The sequence below is a fragment of the Doryrhamphus excisus genome, unplaced genomic scaffold (genome assembly GCF_030265055.1).
Source record: "Doryrhamphus excisus isolate RoL2022-K1 unplaced genomic scaffold, RoL_Dexc_1.0 HiC_scaffold_25, whole genome shotgun sequence".
Classification (NCBI taxonomy): domain Eukaryota; kingdom Metazoa; phylum Chordata; class Actinopteri; order Syngnathiformes; family Syngnathidae; genus Doryrhamphus; species Doryrhamphus excisus.
The window spans coordinates 1,455,661-1,465,000 of NW_026652243.1; the positions used below are offsets into that span (position 1 = coordinate 1,455,661).

At 52.1% G+C, this 9,340-nt stretch overlaps 28 non-coding genes and 13 pseudogenes across 28 annotated transcripts; all 41 read left to right on the plus strand.

Annotated features, from left to right (window-relative positions):
- Nucleotides 1-65: 65 nt before the first annotated feature.
- On the plus strand, nt 66-174 carry LOC131113857 (5S ribosomal RNA; annotated as a pseudogene).
- Nucleotides 175-286: 112 nt separating this feature from the next.
- Nucleotides 287-405, plus strand: LOC131114916 (5S ribosomal RNA). Its single transcript, XR_009122212.1, has one exon. It is a non-coding gene; the product is annotated as a 5S ribosomal RNA (ribosomal RNA).
- A 111-nt stretch (nt 406-516) lies between these two features.
- LOC131114917 (5S ribosomal RNA) lies at nt 517-635 on the plus strand. Its single transcript, XR_009122213.1, has one exon. It is a non-coding gene; the product is annotated as a 5S ribosomal RNA (ribosomal RNA).
- Nucleotides 636-746: 111 nt separating this feature from the next.
- On the plus strand, nt 747-865 carry LOC131112020 (5S ribosomal RNA; annotated as a pseudogene).
- A 112-nt stretch (nt 866-977) lies between these two features.
- Nucleotides 978-1,096, plus strand: LOC131117785 (5S ribosomal RNA). Its single transcript, XR_009124992.1, has one exon. It is a non-coding gene; the product is annotated as a 5S ribosomal RNA (ribosomal RNA).
- Nucleotides 1,097-1,208: 112 nt separating this feature from the next.
- On the plus strand, nt 1,209-1,327 carry LOC131116149 (5S ribosomal RNA). Its single transcript, XR_009123409.1, has one exon. It is a non-coding gene; the product is annotated as a 5S ribosomal RNA (ribosomal RNA).
- A 111-nt stretch (nt 1,328-1,438) lies between these two features.
- Nucleotides 1,439-1,547, plus strand: LOC131114201 (5S ribosomal RNA; annotated as a pseudogene).
- Nucleotides 1,548-1,659: 112 nt separating this feature from the next.
- Nucleotides 1,660-1,777, plus strand: LOC131119175 (5S ribosomal RNA). The gene has a single exon (XR_009126302.1). It is a non-coding gene; the product is annotated as a 5S ribosomal RNA (ribosomal RNA).
- Nucleotides 1,778-1,889: 112 nt separating this feature from the next.
- LOC131112846 (5S ribosomal RNA) lies at nt 1,890-1,998 on the plus strand (annotated as a pseudogene).
- Nucleotides 1,999-2,109: 111 nt separating this feature from the next.
- On the plus strand, nt 2,110-2,228 carry LOC131113862 (5S ribosomal RNA). The gene has a single exon (XR_009121542.1). It is a non-coding gene; the product is annotated as a 5S ribosomal RNA (ribosomal RNA).
- Nucleotides 2,229-2,340: 112 nt separating this feature from the next.
- On the plus strand, nt 2,341-2,459 carry LOC131117204 (5S ribosomal RNA). Its single transcript, XR_009124429.1, has one exon. It is a non-coding gene; the product is annotated as a 5S ribosomal RNA (ribosomal RNA).
- Nucleotides 2,460-2,571: 112 nt separating this feature from the next.
- LOC131115529 (5S ribosomal RNA) lies at nt 2,572-2,690 on the plus strand. Its single transcript, XR_009122808.1, has one exon. It is a non-coding gene; the product is annotated as a 5S ribosomal RNA (ribosomal RNA).
- Nucleotides 2,691-2,801: 111 nt separating this feature from the next.
- On the plus strand, nt 2,802-2,910 carry LOC131112316 (5S ribosomal RNA; annotated as a pseudogene).
- A 112-nt stretch (nt 2,911-3,022) lies between these two features.
- On the plus strand, nt 3,023-3,140 carry LOC131119176 (5S ribosomal RNA). The gene has a single exon (XR_009126303.1). It is a non-coding gene; the product is annotated as a 5S ribosomal RNA (ribosomal RNA).
- A 112-nt stretch (nt 3,141-3,252) lies between these two features.
- LOC131115214 (5S ribosomal RNA) lies at nt 3,253-3,371 on the plus strand. Its single transcript, XR_009122499.1, has one exon. It is a non-coding gene; the product is annotated as a 5S ribosomal RNA (ribosomal RNA).
- A 112-nt stretch (nt 3,372-3,483) lies between these two features.
- LOC131118967 (5S ribosomal RNA) lies at nt 3,484-3,602 on the plus strand. The gene has a single exon (XR_009126106.1). It is a non-coding gene; the product is annotated as a 5S ribosomal RNA (ribosomal RNA).
- A 112-nt stretch (nt 3,603-3,714) lies between these two features.
- On the plus strand, nt 3,715-3,823 carry LOC131113858 (5S ribosomal RNA; annotated as a pseudogene).
- Nucleotides 3,824-3,935: 112 nt separating this feature from the next.
- On the plus strand, nt 3,936-4,054 carry LOC131114919 (5S ribosomal RNA). Its single transcript, XR_009122214.1, has one exon. It is a non-coding gene; the product is annotated as a 5S ribosomal RNA (ribosomal RNA).
- Nucleotides 4,055-4,165: 111 nt separating this feature from the next.
- On the plus strand, nt 4,166-4,284 carry LOC131114920 (5S ribosomal RNA). Its single transcript, XR_009122215.1, has one exon. It is a non-coding gene; the product is annotated as a 5S ribosomal RNA (ribosomal RNA).
- A 111-nt stretch (nt 4,285-4,395) lies between these two features.
- Nucleotides 4,396-4,514, plus strand: LOC131115568 (5S ribosomal RNA). The gene has a single exon (XR_009122846.1). It is a non-coding gene; the product is annotated as a 5S ribosomal RNA (ribosomal RNA).
- A 112-nt stretch (nt 4,515-4,626) lies between these two features.
- On the plus strand, nt 4,627-4,745 carry LOC131116028 (5S ribosomal RNA). The gene has a single exon (XR_009123292.1). It is a non-coding gene; the product is annotated as a 5S ribosomal RNA (ribosomal RNA).
- A 112-nt stretch (nt 4,746-4,857) lies between these two features.
- On the plus strand, nt 4,858-4,976 carry LOC131117797 (5S ribosomal RNA). The gene has a single exon (XR_009125003.1). It is a non-coding gene; the product is annotated as a 5S ribosomal RNA (ribosomal RNA).
- Nucleotides 4,977-5,088: 112 nt separating this feature from the next.
- LOC131112632 (5S ribosomal RNA) lies at nt 5,089-5,197 on the plus strand (annotated as a pseudogene).
- A 111-nt stretch (nt 5,198-5,308) lies between these two features.
- Nucleotides 5,309-5,417, plus strand: LOC131114237 (5S ribosomal RNA; annotated as a pseudogene).
- A 112-nt stretch (nt 5,418-5,529) lies between these two features.
- LOC131119177 (5S ribosomal RNA) lies at nt 5,530-5,647 on the plus strand. Its single transcript, XR_009126304.1, has one exon. It is a non-coding gene; the product is annotated as a 5S ribosomal RNA (ribosomal RNA).
- A 112-nt stretch (nt 5,648-5,759) lies between these two features.
- Nucleotides 5,760-5,878, plus strand: LOC131118284 (5S ribosomal RNA). Its single transcript, XR_009125449.1, has one exon. It is a non-coding gene; the product is annotated as a 5S ribosomal RNA (ribosomal RNA).
- Nucleotides 5,879-5,990: 112 nt separating this feature from the next.
- On the plus strand, nt 5,991-6,099 carry LOC131112317 (5S ribosomal RNA; annotated as a pseudogene).
- Nucleotides 6,100-6,211: 112 nt separating this feature from the next.
- LOC131112156 (5S ribosomal RNA) lies at nt 6,212-6,329 on the plus strand (annotated as a pseudogene).
- A 112-nt stretch (nt 6,330-6,441) lies between these two features.
- On the plus strand, nt 6,442-6,560 carry LOC131118579 (5S ribosomal RNA). Its single transcript, XR_009125741.1, has one exon. It is a non-coding gene; the product is annotated as a 5S ribosomal RNA (ribosomal RNA).
- Nucleotides 6,561-6,672: 112 nt separating this feature from the next.
- Nucleotides 6,673-6,791, plus strand: LOC131118968 (5S ribosomal RNA). The gene has a single exon (XR_009126107.1). It is a non-coding gene; the product is annotated as a 5S ribosomal RNA (ribosomal RNA).
- A 112-nt stretch (nt 6,792-6,903) lies between these two features.
- On the plus strand, nt 6,904-7,012 carry LOC131112916 (5S ribosomal RNA; annotated as a pseudogene).
- Nucleotides 7,013-7,124: 112 nt separating this feature from the next.
- LOC131114921 (5S ribosomal RNA) lies at nt 7,125-7,243 on the plus strand. The gene has a single exon (XR_009122216.1). It is a non-coding gene; the product is annotated as a 5S ribosomal RNA (ribosomal RNA).
- Nucleotides 7,244-7,354: 111 nt separating this feature from the next.
- LOC131115569 (5S ribosomal RNA) lies at nt 7,355-7,473 on the plus strand. The gene has a single exon (XR_009122847.1). It is a non-coding gene; the product is annotated as a 5S ribosomal RNA (ribosomal RNA).
- A 111-nt stretch (nt 7,474-7,584) lies between these two features.
- On the plus strand, nt 7,585-7,703 carry LOC131115839 (5S ribosomal RNA). Its single transcript, XR_009123108.1, has one exon. It is a non-coding gene; the product is annotated as a 5S ribosomal RNA (ribosomal RNA).
- A 112-nt stretch (nt 7,704-7,815) lies between these two features.
- Nucleotides 7,816-7,934, plus strand: LOC131118483 (5S ribosomal RNA). Its single transcript, XR_009125663.1, has one exon. It is a non-coding gene; the product is annotated as a 5S ribosomal RNA (ribosomal RNA).
- Nucleotides 7,935-8,046: 112 nt separating this feature from the next.
- LOC131115619 (5S ribosomal RNA) lies at nt 8,047-8,165 on the plus strand. The gene has a single exon (XR_009122895.1). It is a non-coding gene; the product is annotated as a 5S ribosomal RNA (ribosomal RNA).
- Nucleotides 8,166-8,277: 112 nt separating this feature from the next.
- On the plus strand, nt 8,278-8,396 carry LOC131117330 (5S ribosomal RNA). Its single transcript, XR_009124551.1, has one exon. It is a non-coding gene; the product is annotated as a 5S ribosomal RNA (ribosomal RNA).
- A 111-nt stretch (nt 8,397-8,507) lies between these two features.
- On the plus strand, nt 8,508-8,616 carry LOC131114263 (5S ribosomal RNA; annotated as a pseudogene).
- A 112-nt stretch (nt 8,617-8,728) lies between these two features.
- On the plus strand, nt 8,729-8,846 carry LOC131119178 (5S ribosomal RNA). The gene has a single exon (XR_009126305.1). It is a non-coding gene; the product is annotated as a 5S ribosomal RNA (ribosomal RNA).
- Nucleotides 8,847-8,958: 112 nt separating this feature from the next.
- Nucleotides 8,959-9,077, plus strand: LOC131114922 (5S ribosomal RNA). Its single transcript, XR_009122217.1, has one exon. It is a non-coding gene; the product is annotated as a 5S ribosomal RNA (ribosomal RNA).
- A 112-nt stretch (nt 9,078-9,189) lies between these two features.
- On the plus strand, nt 9,190-9,298 carry LOC131113680 (5S ribosomal RNA; annotated as a pseudogene).
- The last annotated feature ends 42 nt before the right edge of the window (nt 9,299-9,340 follow it).

Consider the following 9,340-nt stretch of genomic DNA (forward strand, 5'->3'; position numbering starts at 1 on the left):
CTTTTTGCTGGAGTCTAGTTTGGCCTGCGTCTTCTTCAAATAGGATCTTTTCAGTTGTCCTGGCAGGTTACGGCCATACTATCCTGAAAACGCCCGATCTCGGAAGCTAAGCAGGGGCGGGCCTGGTTAGTACTTGGATGGGAGACCGCCTGTGAATACCAGGTGCTGTAAGCTTTTTATGGTTTCTGCTCTTGCCTGACAGCAGAGGGCGCTGTTTGACACTTTTTGCTGTAGTCTAGTTTGGCCTGCGTCACCTTCAAATAGGATCTTTTCAGTTGACCTGGCAGCTTACGGCCATACTACCCTGAAAACGCCCGATCTCGTCCGATCTCGGAAGCTAAGCAGGGGCGGGCCTGGTTAGTACTTGGATGGGAGACCGCCTGGGAATACCAGGTGCTGTAAGCTTTTTATGGTTTCTGCTCTAGCCTGACAGCAGAGGGCGCTGTTTGACACTTTTTGCTGGATCTAGTTTGGCCTGCGTCGCCTTCAAATAAGATCTTTTCAGTTGTCCTGGCAGCTTACGGCCATACTACCCTGAAAACGCCCGATCTCGTCCGATCTCGGAAGCTAAGCAGGGGCGGGCCTGGTTAGTACTTGGATGGGAGACCGCCTGGGAATACCAGGTGCTGTAAGCTTTTTGTGGTTTCTGCTCTAGCCTGACAGCAGAGGGCGCTGTTTGACACTTTTTGCTGGATCTAGTTTGGCCTGCGTCGCCTTCAAATAGGATCTTTTCAGTTGTCCTGGCAGCTTACGGCCATACTACCCTGAAAACGCCCGATGTCGTCCGATCTCGGAAGCTAAGCAGGAGCGGGCCTGGTTAGTACTTGGATGGGAGACAGCCTGGGAATACCAGGTGCCGTAAGCTTTTTATGGTTTCTGCTCTTGCCTGACAGCAGAGGGCGCTGTTTGACACTTTTTGCTAGAGTCTAGTTTGGCCTGCGTCGCCTTCAAATAGGATCTTTTCAGTTGATGTGGCAGCTTACGGCCATACTACCCTGAAAACGCCCGATCTCGTCCGATCTCGGAAGCTAAGCAGGGGCGGGCCTGGTTAGTACTTGGATGGGAGACCGCCTGGGAATACCAGGTGCCGTAAGCTTTTCATGGTTTCTGCTCTTGCCTGACAGCAGAGGGCGCTGTTTGACATGTTTTGCTGGAGTCTAGTTTGGCCTGCGTCACCTTCAAATAGGATCTTTTCAGTTGACCTGGCAGCTTACGGCCATACTACCCTGAAAACGCCCGATCTCGTCCGATCTCGGAAGCTAAGCAGGGGCGGGCCTGATTAGTACTTGGATGGGAGACCGACTGGGAATACCAGGTGCTGTAAGCTTTTTATGGTTTCTGCTCTAGCCTGACAGCAGAGGGCGCTGTTTGACACTTTTTGCTTGATCTAGTTTGGCCTGCGTCGCCTTCAAATAAGATCTTTTCAGTTGTCCTGGCAGCTTTCGGCCATACTACCCTGAAAACGCCCAATCTCGGAAGCTAAGCAGGGGCGGGCCTGGTTTGTACTTGGATGGGAGACCGCCTGTGAATACCAGGTGCTGCAAGCTTTTTATGGTTTCTGCTCTTGCCTGACAGCAGAGGGCGCTGTTTGACACTTTTTGCTGTAGTCTAGTTTGGCCTGTGTCACCTTCAAATAGGATCTTTTCAGTTGACCTGGCAGCTTAGGCCATACTACCCTGAAAACGCCCGATCTCGTACGATCTCGGAAGCTAAGCAGGGCCGGGCCTGGTTAGTACTTGGATGGGAGACCGCCTGTGAATACCAGGTGCTGTAAGCTTTTTATGGTTTCTGCTCTTGCCTGACAGCAGAGGGCGCTGTTTGACACTTTTTGCTGTAGTCTAGTTTGGCCTGCGTCGCCTTCAAATAGGATCTTTACAGTTGCCCTGGCAGCTTACGGCCACACTACCCTGAAAACGCCTGATCTCGGAAGCTAAGCAGGGGAGGGCCTGGTTAGTACTTGGATGGGAGACCGCCTGGGAATACCAGGTGCTGTAAGCTTTTTATGGTTTCTGCTCTAGCCTGACAGCAGAGGGCGCTGTTTGACACTTTTTGCTGGATCTAGTTTGGCCTGCGTCGCCTTCAAATAAGATCTTTTCAGTTGTCCTGGCAGCTTACGGCCATACCACCCTGAAAACGCCTGATCTCGTCCGATCTCGGAAGCTAAGCAGGGGCGGGCCTGGTTAGTACTTGGATGGGAGACCGCCTGGGAATACCAGGTGCTGTAAGCTTTTCATGGTTTCTGCTCTTGCCTGACAGCAGAGGGCGCTGTTTGACACTTTTTGCTGGAGTCTAGTTTGGCCTGCGTCTTCTTCAAATAGGATCTTTTCAGTTGCCCTGGCAGCTTACGGCCATACTACCCTGAAAACGCCCGATCTCGTCCGATCTCGGAAGCTAAGCAGGGGCGGGACTGGTTAGTACTTGGATGGGAGACCGCCTGGGAATACCAGGTGCTGTAAGCTTTTCATGGTTTCTGCTCTTGCCTGACAGCAGAGGGCGCTGTTTGACATGTTTTGCTGGAGTCTAGTTTGGCCTGCGTCACCTTCAAATAGGATCTTTTCAGTTGACCTGGCAGCTTACGGCTATACTACCCTGAAAACGCCCGATCTCGTCCGATCTCGGAAGCTAAGCAGGGGCGGGCCTGGTTAGTACTTGGATGGGAGACCGCCTGGGAATACCAGGTGCTGTAAGCTTTTTATGGTTTCTGCTCTAGCCTGACAGCAGAGGGCGCTGTTTGACACTTTTTGCTTGATCTAGTTTGGCCTGCGTCGCCTTCAAATAAGATCTTTTCAGTTGTCCTGGCAGCTTACGGCCATACTACCCTGAAAACGCCCGATCTCGGAAGCTAAGCAGGGGCGGGCCTGGTTAGTACTTGGATGGGAGACCGCCTGTGAATACCAGGTGCTGTAAGCTTTTTATGGTTTCTGCTCTTGCCTGACAGCAGAGGGCGCTGTTTGACACTTTTTGCTGTAGTCTAGTTTGGCCTGTGTCACCTTCAAATAGGATCTTTTCAGTTGACCTGGCAGCTTAGGCCATACTACCCTGAAAACGCCCGATCTCGTACGATCTCGGAAGCTAAGCAGGGCCGGGCCTGGTTAGTACTTGGATGGGAGACCGCCTGTGAATACCAGGTGCTGTAAGCTTTTTATGGTTTCTGCTCTTGCCTGACAGCAGAGGGCGCTGTTTGACACTTTTTGCTGTAGTCTAGTTTGGCCTGCGTCACCTTCAAATAGGATCTTTTCAGTTGACCTGGCAGCTTACGGCCATACTACCCTGAAAACGCCCGATCTCGTCCGATCTCGGAAGCTAAGCAGGGGCAGGCCTGGTTAGTACTTGGATGGGAGACCGCCTGGGAATACCAGGTGCTGTAAGCTTTTCATGGTTTCTGCTCTTGCCTGACAGCAGAGGGCGCTGTTTGACATGTTTTGCTGGAGTCTAGTTTGTCCTGCGTCGCCTTCAAATAGGATCTTTTCAGTCGCCTTGGCAGCTTTTGGCCATACTACCCTGAAAACGCCCGATCTCGTCCGATCTCGGAAGCTAAGCAGGGGCGGTCCTGGTTAGTACTTGGATGGGAGACCGCCTGGGATTACCAGGTGCTGTAAGCTTTTTATGGTTTCTGCTCTTGCCTGACAGCAGAGGGCGCTGTTTGACACTTTTTGCTGGAGTCTAGTTTGGCCTGCGTCTTCTTCAAATAGGATCTTTTCAGTTGTCCTGGCAGGTTACGGCCATACTATCCTGAAAACGCCCGATCTCGGAAGCTAAGCAGGGGCGGGCCTGGTTAGTACTTGGATGGGAGACCGCCTGTGAATACCAGGTGCTGTAAGCTTTTTATGGTTTCTGCTCTTGCCTGACAGCAGAGGGCGCTGTTTGACACTTTTTGCTGTAGTCTAGTTTGGCCTGCGTCACCTTCAAATAGGATCTTTTCAGTTGACCTGGCAGCTTACGGCCATACTACCCTGAAAACGCCCGATCTCGTCCGATCTCGGAAGCTAAGCAGGGGCGGGCCTGGTTAGTACTTGGATGGGAGACCGCCTGGGAATACCAGGTGCTGTAAGCTTTTTATGGTTTCTGCTCTAGCCTGACAGCAGAGGGCGCTGTTTGACACTTTTTGCTGGATCTAGTTTGGCCTGCGTCGCCTTCAAATAAGATCTTTTCAGTTGTCCTGGCAGCTTACGGCCATACTACCCTGAAAACGCCCGATCTCGTCCGATCTCGGAAGCTAAGCAGGGGCGGGCCTGGTTAGTACTTGGATGGGAGACCGCCTGGGAATACCAGGTGCTGTAAGCTTTTTGTGGTTTCTGCTCTAGCCTGACAGCAGAGGGCGCTGTTTGACACTTTTTGCTGGATCTAGTTTGGCCTGCGTCGCCTTCAAATAAGATCTTTTCAGTTGACCTGGCAGCTTGCGGCCATACTACCCTGAAAACGCCCGATCTCGTCCGATCTCGGAAGCTAAGCAGGGGCGGGCCTGGTTAGTACTTGGATGGGAGACCGCCTGGGAATACCAGGTGCTGTAAGCTTTTTATGGTTTCTGCTCTTGCCTGACAGCAGAGGGCGCTGTTTGACACTTTTTGCTGGAGTCTAGTTTGGCCTGCGTCGCCTTCAAATAGGATCTTTTCAGTTGTCCTGGCAGCTTACGGCCATACTACCCTAAAAACGCCCGATCTCGTCCGATCTCGGAAGCTAAGCAGGGGCGGGCCTGGTTAGTACTTGGATGGGAGACCGCCTGGGAATACCAGGTGCCGTAAGCTTTTTATGGTTTCTGCTCTTGCCTGACAGCAGAGGGCGCTGTTTGACACTTTTTGCTGGAGTCTCGTTTGGCCTGCGTCGCCTTCAAATAGGATCTTTTCAGTTGATGTGGCAGCTTACGGCCATACTACCCTGAAAACGCCCGATCTCGTCCGATCTCGGAAGCTAAGCAGGGGCGGGCCTGGTTAGTACTTGGATGGGAGACCGCCTGGGAATACCAGGTGCCGTAAGCTTTTCATGGTTTCTGCTCTTGCCTGACAGCAGAGGGCGCTGTTTGACATGTTTTGCTGGAGTCTAGTTTGGCCTGCGTCACCTTCAAATAGGATCTTTTCAGTTGACCTGGCAGATTACGGCCATACTACCCTGAAAACGCCCGATCTCGGAAGCTAAGCAGGGGCGGGCCTGGTTAGTACTTGGATGGGAGACCGCCTGGGAATACCAGGTGCTGTAAGCTTTTTATGGTTTCTGCTCTAGCCTGACAGCAGAGGGCGCTGTTTGACACTTTTTGCTTGATCTAGTTTGGCCTGCGTCGCCTTCAAATAAGATCTTTTCAGTTGTCCTGGCAGCTTTCTGCCATACTACCCTGAAAACGCCCAATCTCGGAAGCTAAGCAGGGGCGGGCCTGGTTTGTACTTGGATGGGAGACCGCCTGTGAATACCAGGTGCTGTAAGCTTTTTATGGTTTCTGCTCTTGCCTGACAGCAGAGGGCGCTGTTTGACACTTTTTGCTGTAGTCTAGTTTGGCCTGTGTCACCTTCAAATAGGATCTTTTCAGTTGACCTGGCAGCTTAGGCCATACTACCCTGAAAACGCCCGATCTCGTACGATCTCGGAAGCTAAGCAGGGCCGGGCCTGGTTAGTACTTGGATGGGAGACCGCCTGTGAATACCAGGTGCTGTAAGCTTTTTATGGTTTCTGCTCTTGCCTGACAGCAGAGGGCGCTGTTTGACACTTTTTGCTGTAGTCTAGTTTGGCCTGCGTCACCTTCAAATAGGATCTTTTCAGTTGACCTGGCAGCTTACGGCCATACTACCCTGAAAACGCCCGATCTCGTCCGATCTCGGAAGCTAAGCAGGGGCGGTCCTGGTTAGTACTTGGATGGGAGACCGCCTGGGATTACCAGGTGCTGTAAGCTTTTTATGGTTTCTGCTCTTGCCTGACAGCAGAGGGCGCTGTTTGACACTTTTTGCTGGAGTCTAGTTTGGCCTGCGTCTTCTTCAAATAGGATCTTTTCAGTTGTCCTGGCAGCTTACGGCCATACTACCCTGAAAACGCCCGATCTCGGAAGCTAAGCAGGGGCGGGCCTGGTTAGTACTTGGATGGGAGACCGCCTGTGAATACCAGGTGCTGTAAGCTTTTTATGGTTTCTGCTCTTGCCTGACAGCAGAGGGCGCTGTTTGACACTTTTTGCTGTAGTCTAGTTTGGCCTGTGTCACCTTCAAATAGGATCTTTTCAGTTGACCTGGCAGCTTAGGCCATACTACCCTGAAAACGCCCGATCTCGTACGATCTCGGAAGCTAAGCAGGGCCGGGCATGGTTAGTACTTGGATGGGAGACCGCCTGTGAATACCAGGTGCTGTAAGCTTTTTATGGTTTCTGCTCTTGCCTGACAGCAGAGGGCGCTGTTTGACACTTTTTGCTGTAGTCTAGTTTGGCCTGCGTCACCTTCAAATAGGATCTTTTCAGTTGACCTGGCAGCTTACGGCCATACTACCCTGAAAACGCCCGATCTCGTCCGATCTCGGAAGCTAAGCAGGGGCAGGCCTGGTTAGTACTTGGATGGGAGACCGCCTGAGAATACCAGGTGCTGTAAGCTTTTCATGGTTTCTGCTCTTGCCTGACAGCAGAGGGCGCTGTTTGACATGTTTTGCTGGAGTCTAGTTTGTCCTGCGTCGCCTTCAAATAGGATCTTTTCAGTTGCCTTGGCAGCTTTTGGCCATACTACCCTGAAAACGCCCGATCTCGTCCGATCTCGGAAGCTAAGCAGGGGCGGTCCTGGTTAGTACTTGGATGGGAGACCGCCTGGGATTACCAGGTGCTGTAAGCTTTTTATGGTTTCTGCTCTTGCCTGACAGCAGAGGGCGCTGTTTGACACTTTTTGCTGGAGTCTAGTTTGGCCTGCGTCTTCTTCAAATAGGATCTTTTCAGTTGTCCTGGCAGCTTACGGCCATACTATCCTGAAAACGCCCGATCTCGGAAGCTAAGCAGGGGCGGGCCTGGTTAGTACTTGGATGGGAGACCGCCTGTGAATACCAGGTGCTGTAAGCTTTTTATGGTTTCTGCTCTTGCCTGACAGCAGAGGGCGCTGTTTGACACTTTTTGCTGTAGTCTAGTTTGGCCTGCGTCACCTTCAAATAGGATCTTTTCAGTTGACCTGGCAGCTTACGGCCATACTACCCTGAAAACGCCCGATCTCGTCCGATCTCGGAAGCTAAGCAGGGGCGGGCCTGGTTAGTACTTGGATGGGAGACCGCCTGGGAATACCAGGTGCTGTAAGCTTTTTATGGTTTCTGCTCTAGCCTGACAGCAGAGGGCGCTGTTTGACACTTTTTGCTGGATCTAGTTTGGCCTGCGTCGCCTTCAAATAAGATCTTTTCAGTTGTCCTGGCAGCTTGCGGCCATACTACCCTGAAAACGCCCGATCTCGTCCGATCTCGGAAGCTAAGCAGGGGCGGGCCTGGTTAGTACTTGGATGGGAGACCGCCTGGGAATACCAGGTGCTGTAAGCTTTTTGTGGTTTCTGCTCTAGCCTGACAGCAGAGGGCGCTGTTTGACACTTTTTGCTGGATCTAGTTTGGCCTGCGTCGCCTTCAAATAAGATCTTTTCAGTTGACCTGGCAGCTTACGGCCATACTACCCTGAAAACGCCCGATCTCGTCCGATCTCGGAAGCTAAGCAGGGGTGGGCCTGGTTAGTACTTGGATGGGAGACCGCCTGGGAATACCAGGTGCTGTAAGCTTTTTATGGTTTCTGCTCTTGCCTGACAGCAGAGGGCGCTGTTTGACACTTTTTGCTGGAGTCTAGTTTGGCCTGCGTCGCCTTCAAATAGGATCTTTTCAGTTGTCCTGGCAGCTTACGGCCATACTACCCTGAAAACGCCCGATGTCGTCCGATCTCGGAAGCTAAGCAGGAGCGGGCCTGGTTAGTACTTGGATGGGAGACCGCCTGGGAATACCAGGTGCCGTAAGCTTTTTATGGTTTCTGCTCTTGCCTGACAGCAGAGGGCGCTGTTTGACACTTTTTGCTGGAGTCTAGTTTGGCCTGCGTCGCCTTCAAATAGGATCTTTTCAGTTGATGTGGCAGCTTACGGCCATACTACCCTGAAAACGCCCGATCTCGTCCGATCTCGGAAGCTAAGCAGGGGCGGGCCTGGTTAGTACTTGTATGGGAGACCGCCTGGGAATACCAGGTGCCGTAAGCTTTTCATGGTTTCTGCTCTTGCCTGACAGCAGAGGGCGCTGTTTGACATGTTTTGCTGGAGTCTAGTTTGGCCTGCGTCACCTTCAAATAGGATCTTTTCAGTTGACCTGGCAGCTTACGGCCATACTACCCTGAAAACGCCCGATCTCGTCCGATCTCGGAAGCTAAGCAGGGGCGGGCCTGGTTAGTACTTGGATGGGAGACCGACTGGAAATACCAGGTGCTGTAAGCTTTTTATGGTTTCTGCTCTAGCCTGACAGCAGAGGGCGCTGTTTGACACTTTTTGCTTGATCTAGTTTGGCCTGCGTCGCCTTCAAATAAGATCTTTTCAGTTGTCCTGGCAGCTTTCGGCCCTACTACCCTGAAAACGCCCAATCTCGGAAGCTAAGCAGGGGCGGGCCTGGTTTGTACTTGGATGGGAGACCGCCTGTGAATACCAGGTGCTGCAAGCTTTTTATGGTTTCTGCTCTTGCCTGACAGCAGAGGGCGCTGTTTGACACTTTTTGCTGTAGTCTAGTTTGGCCTGTGTCACCTTCAAATAGGATCTTTTCAGTTGACCTGGCAGCTTAGGCCATACTACCCTGAAAACGCCCGATCTCGTACGATCTCGGAAGCTAAGCAGGGCCGGGCCTGGTTAGTACTTGGATGGGAGACCGCCTGTGAATACCAGGTGCTGTAAGCTTTTTATGGTTTCTGCTCTTGCCTGACAGCAGAGGGCGCTGTTTGACACTTTTTGCTGTAGTCTAGTTTGGCCTGCGTCACCTTCAAATAGGATCTTTTCAGTTGACCTGGCAGCTTACGGCCATACTACCCTGAAAACGCCCGATCTCGTCCGATCTCGGAAGCTAAGCAGGGGCGGGCCTGGTTAGTACTTGGATGGGAGACCGCCTGGGAATACCAGGTGCTGTAAGCTTTTTATGGTTTCTGCTCTAGCCTGACAGCAGAGGGCGCTGTTTGACATGTTTTGCTGGAGTCTAGTTTGTCCTGCGTCGCCTTCAAATAGGATCTTTTCAGTTGCCTTGGCAGCTTTTGGCCATACTACCCTGAAAACGCCTGATCTCGGAAGCTAAGCAGGGGAGGGCCTGGTTAGTACTTGGATGGGAGACCGCCTGGGAATACCAGGTGCTGTAAGCTTTTTATGGATTTTGCTCTAGCCTGACAGCAGAGGGCGCTGTT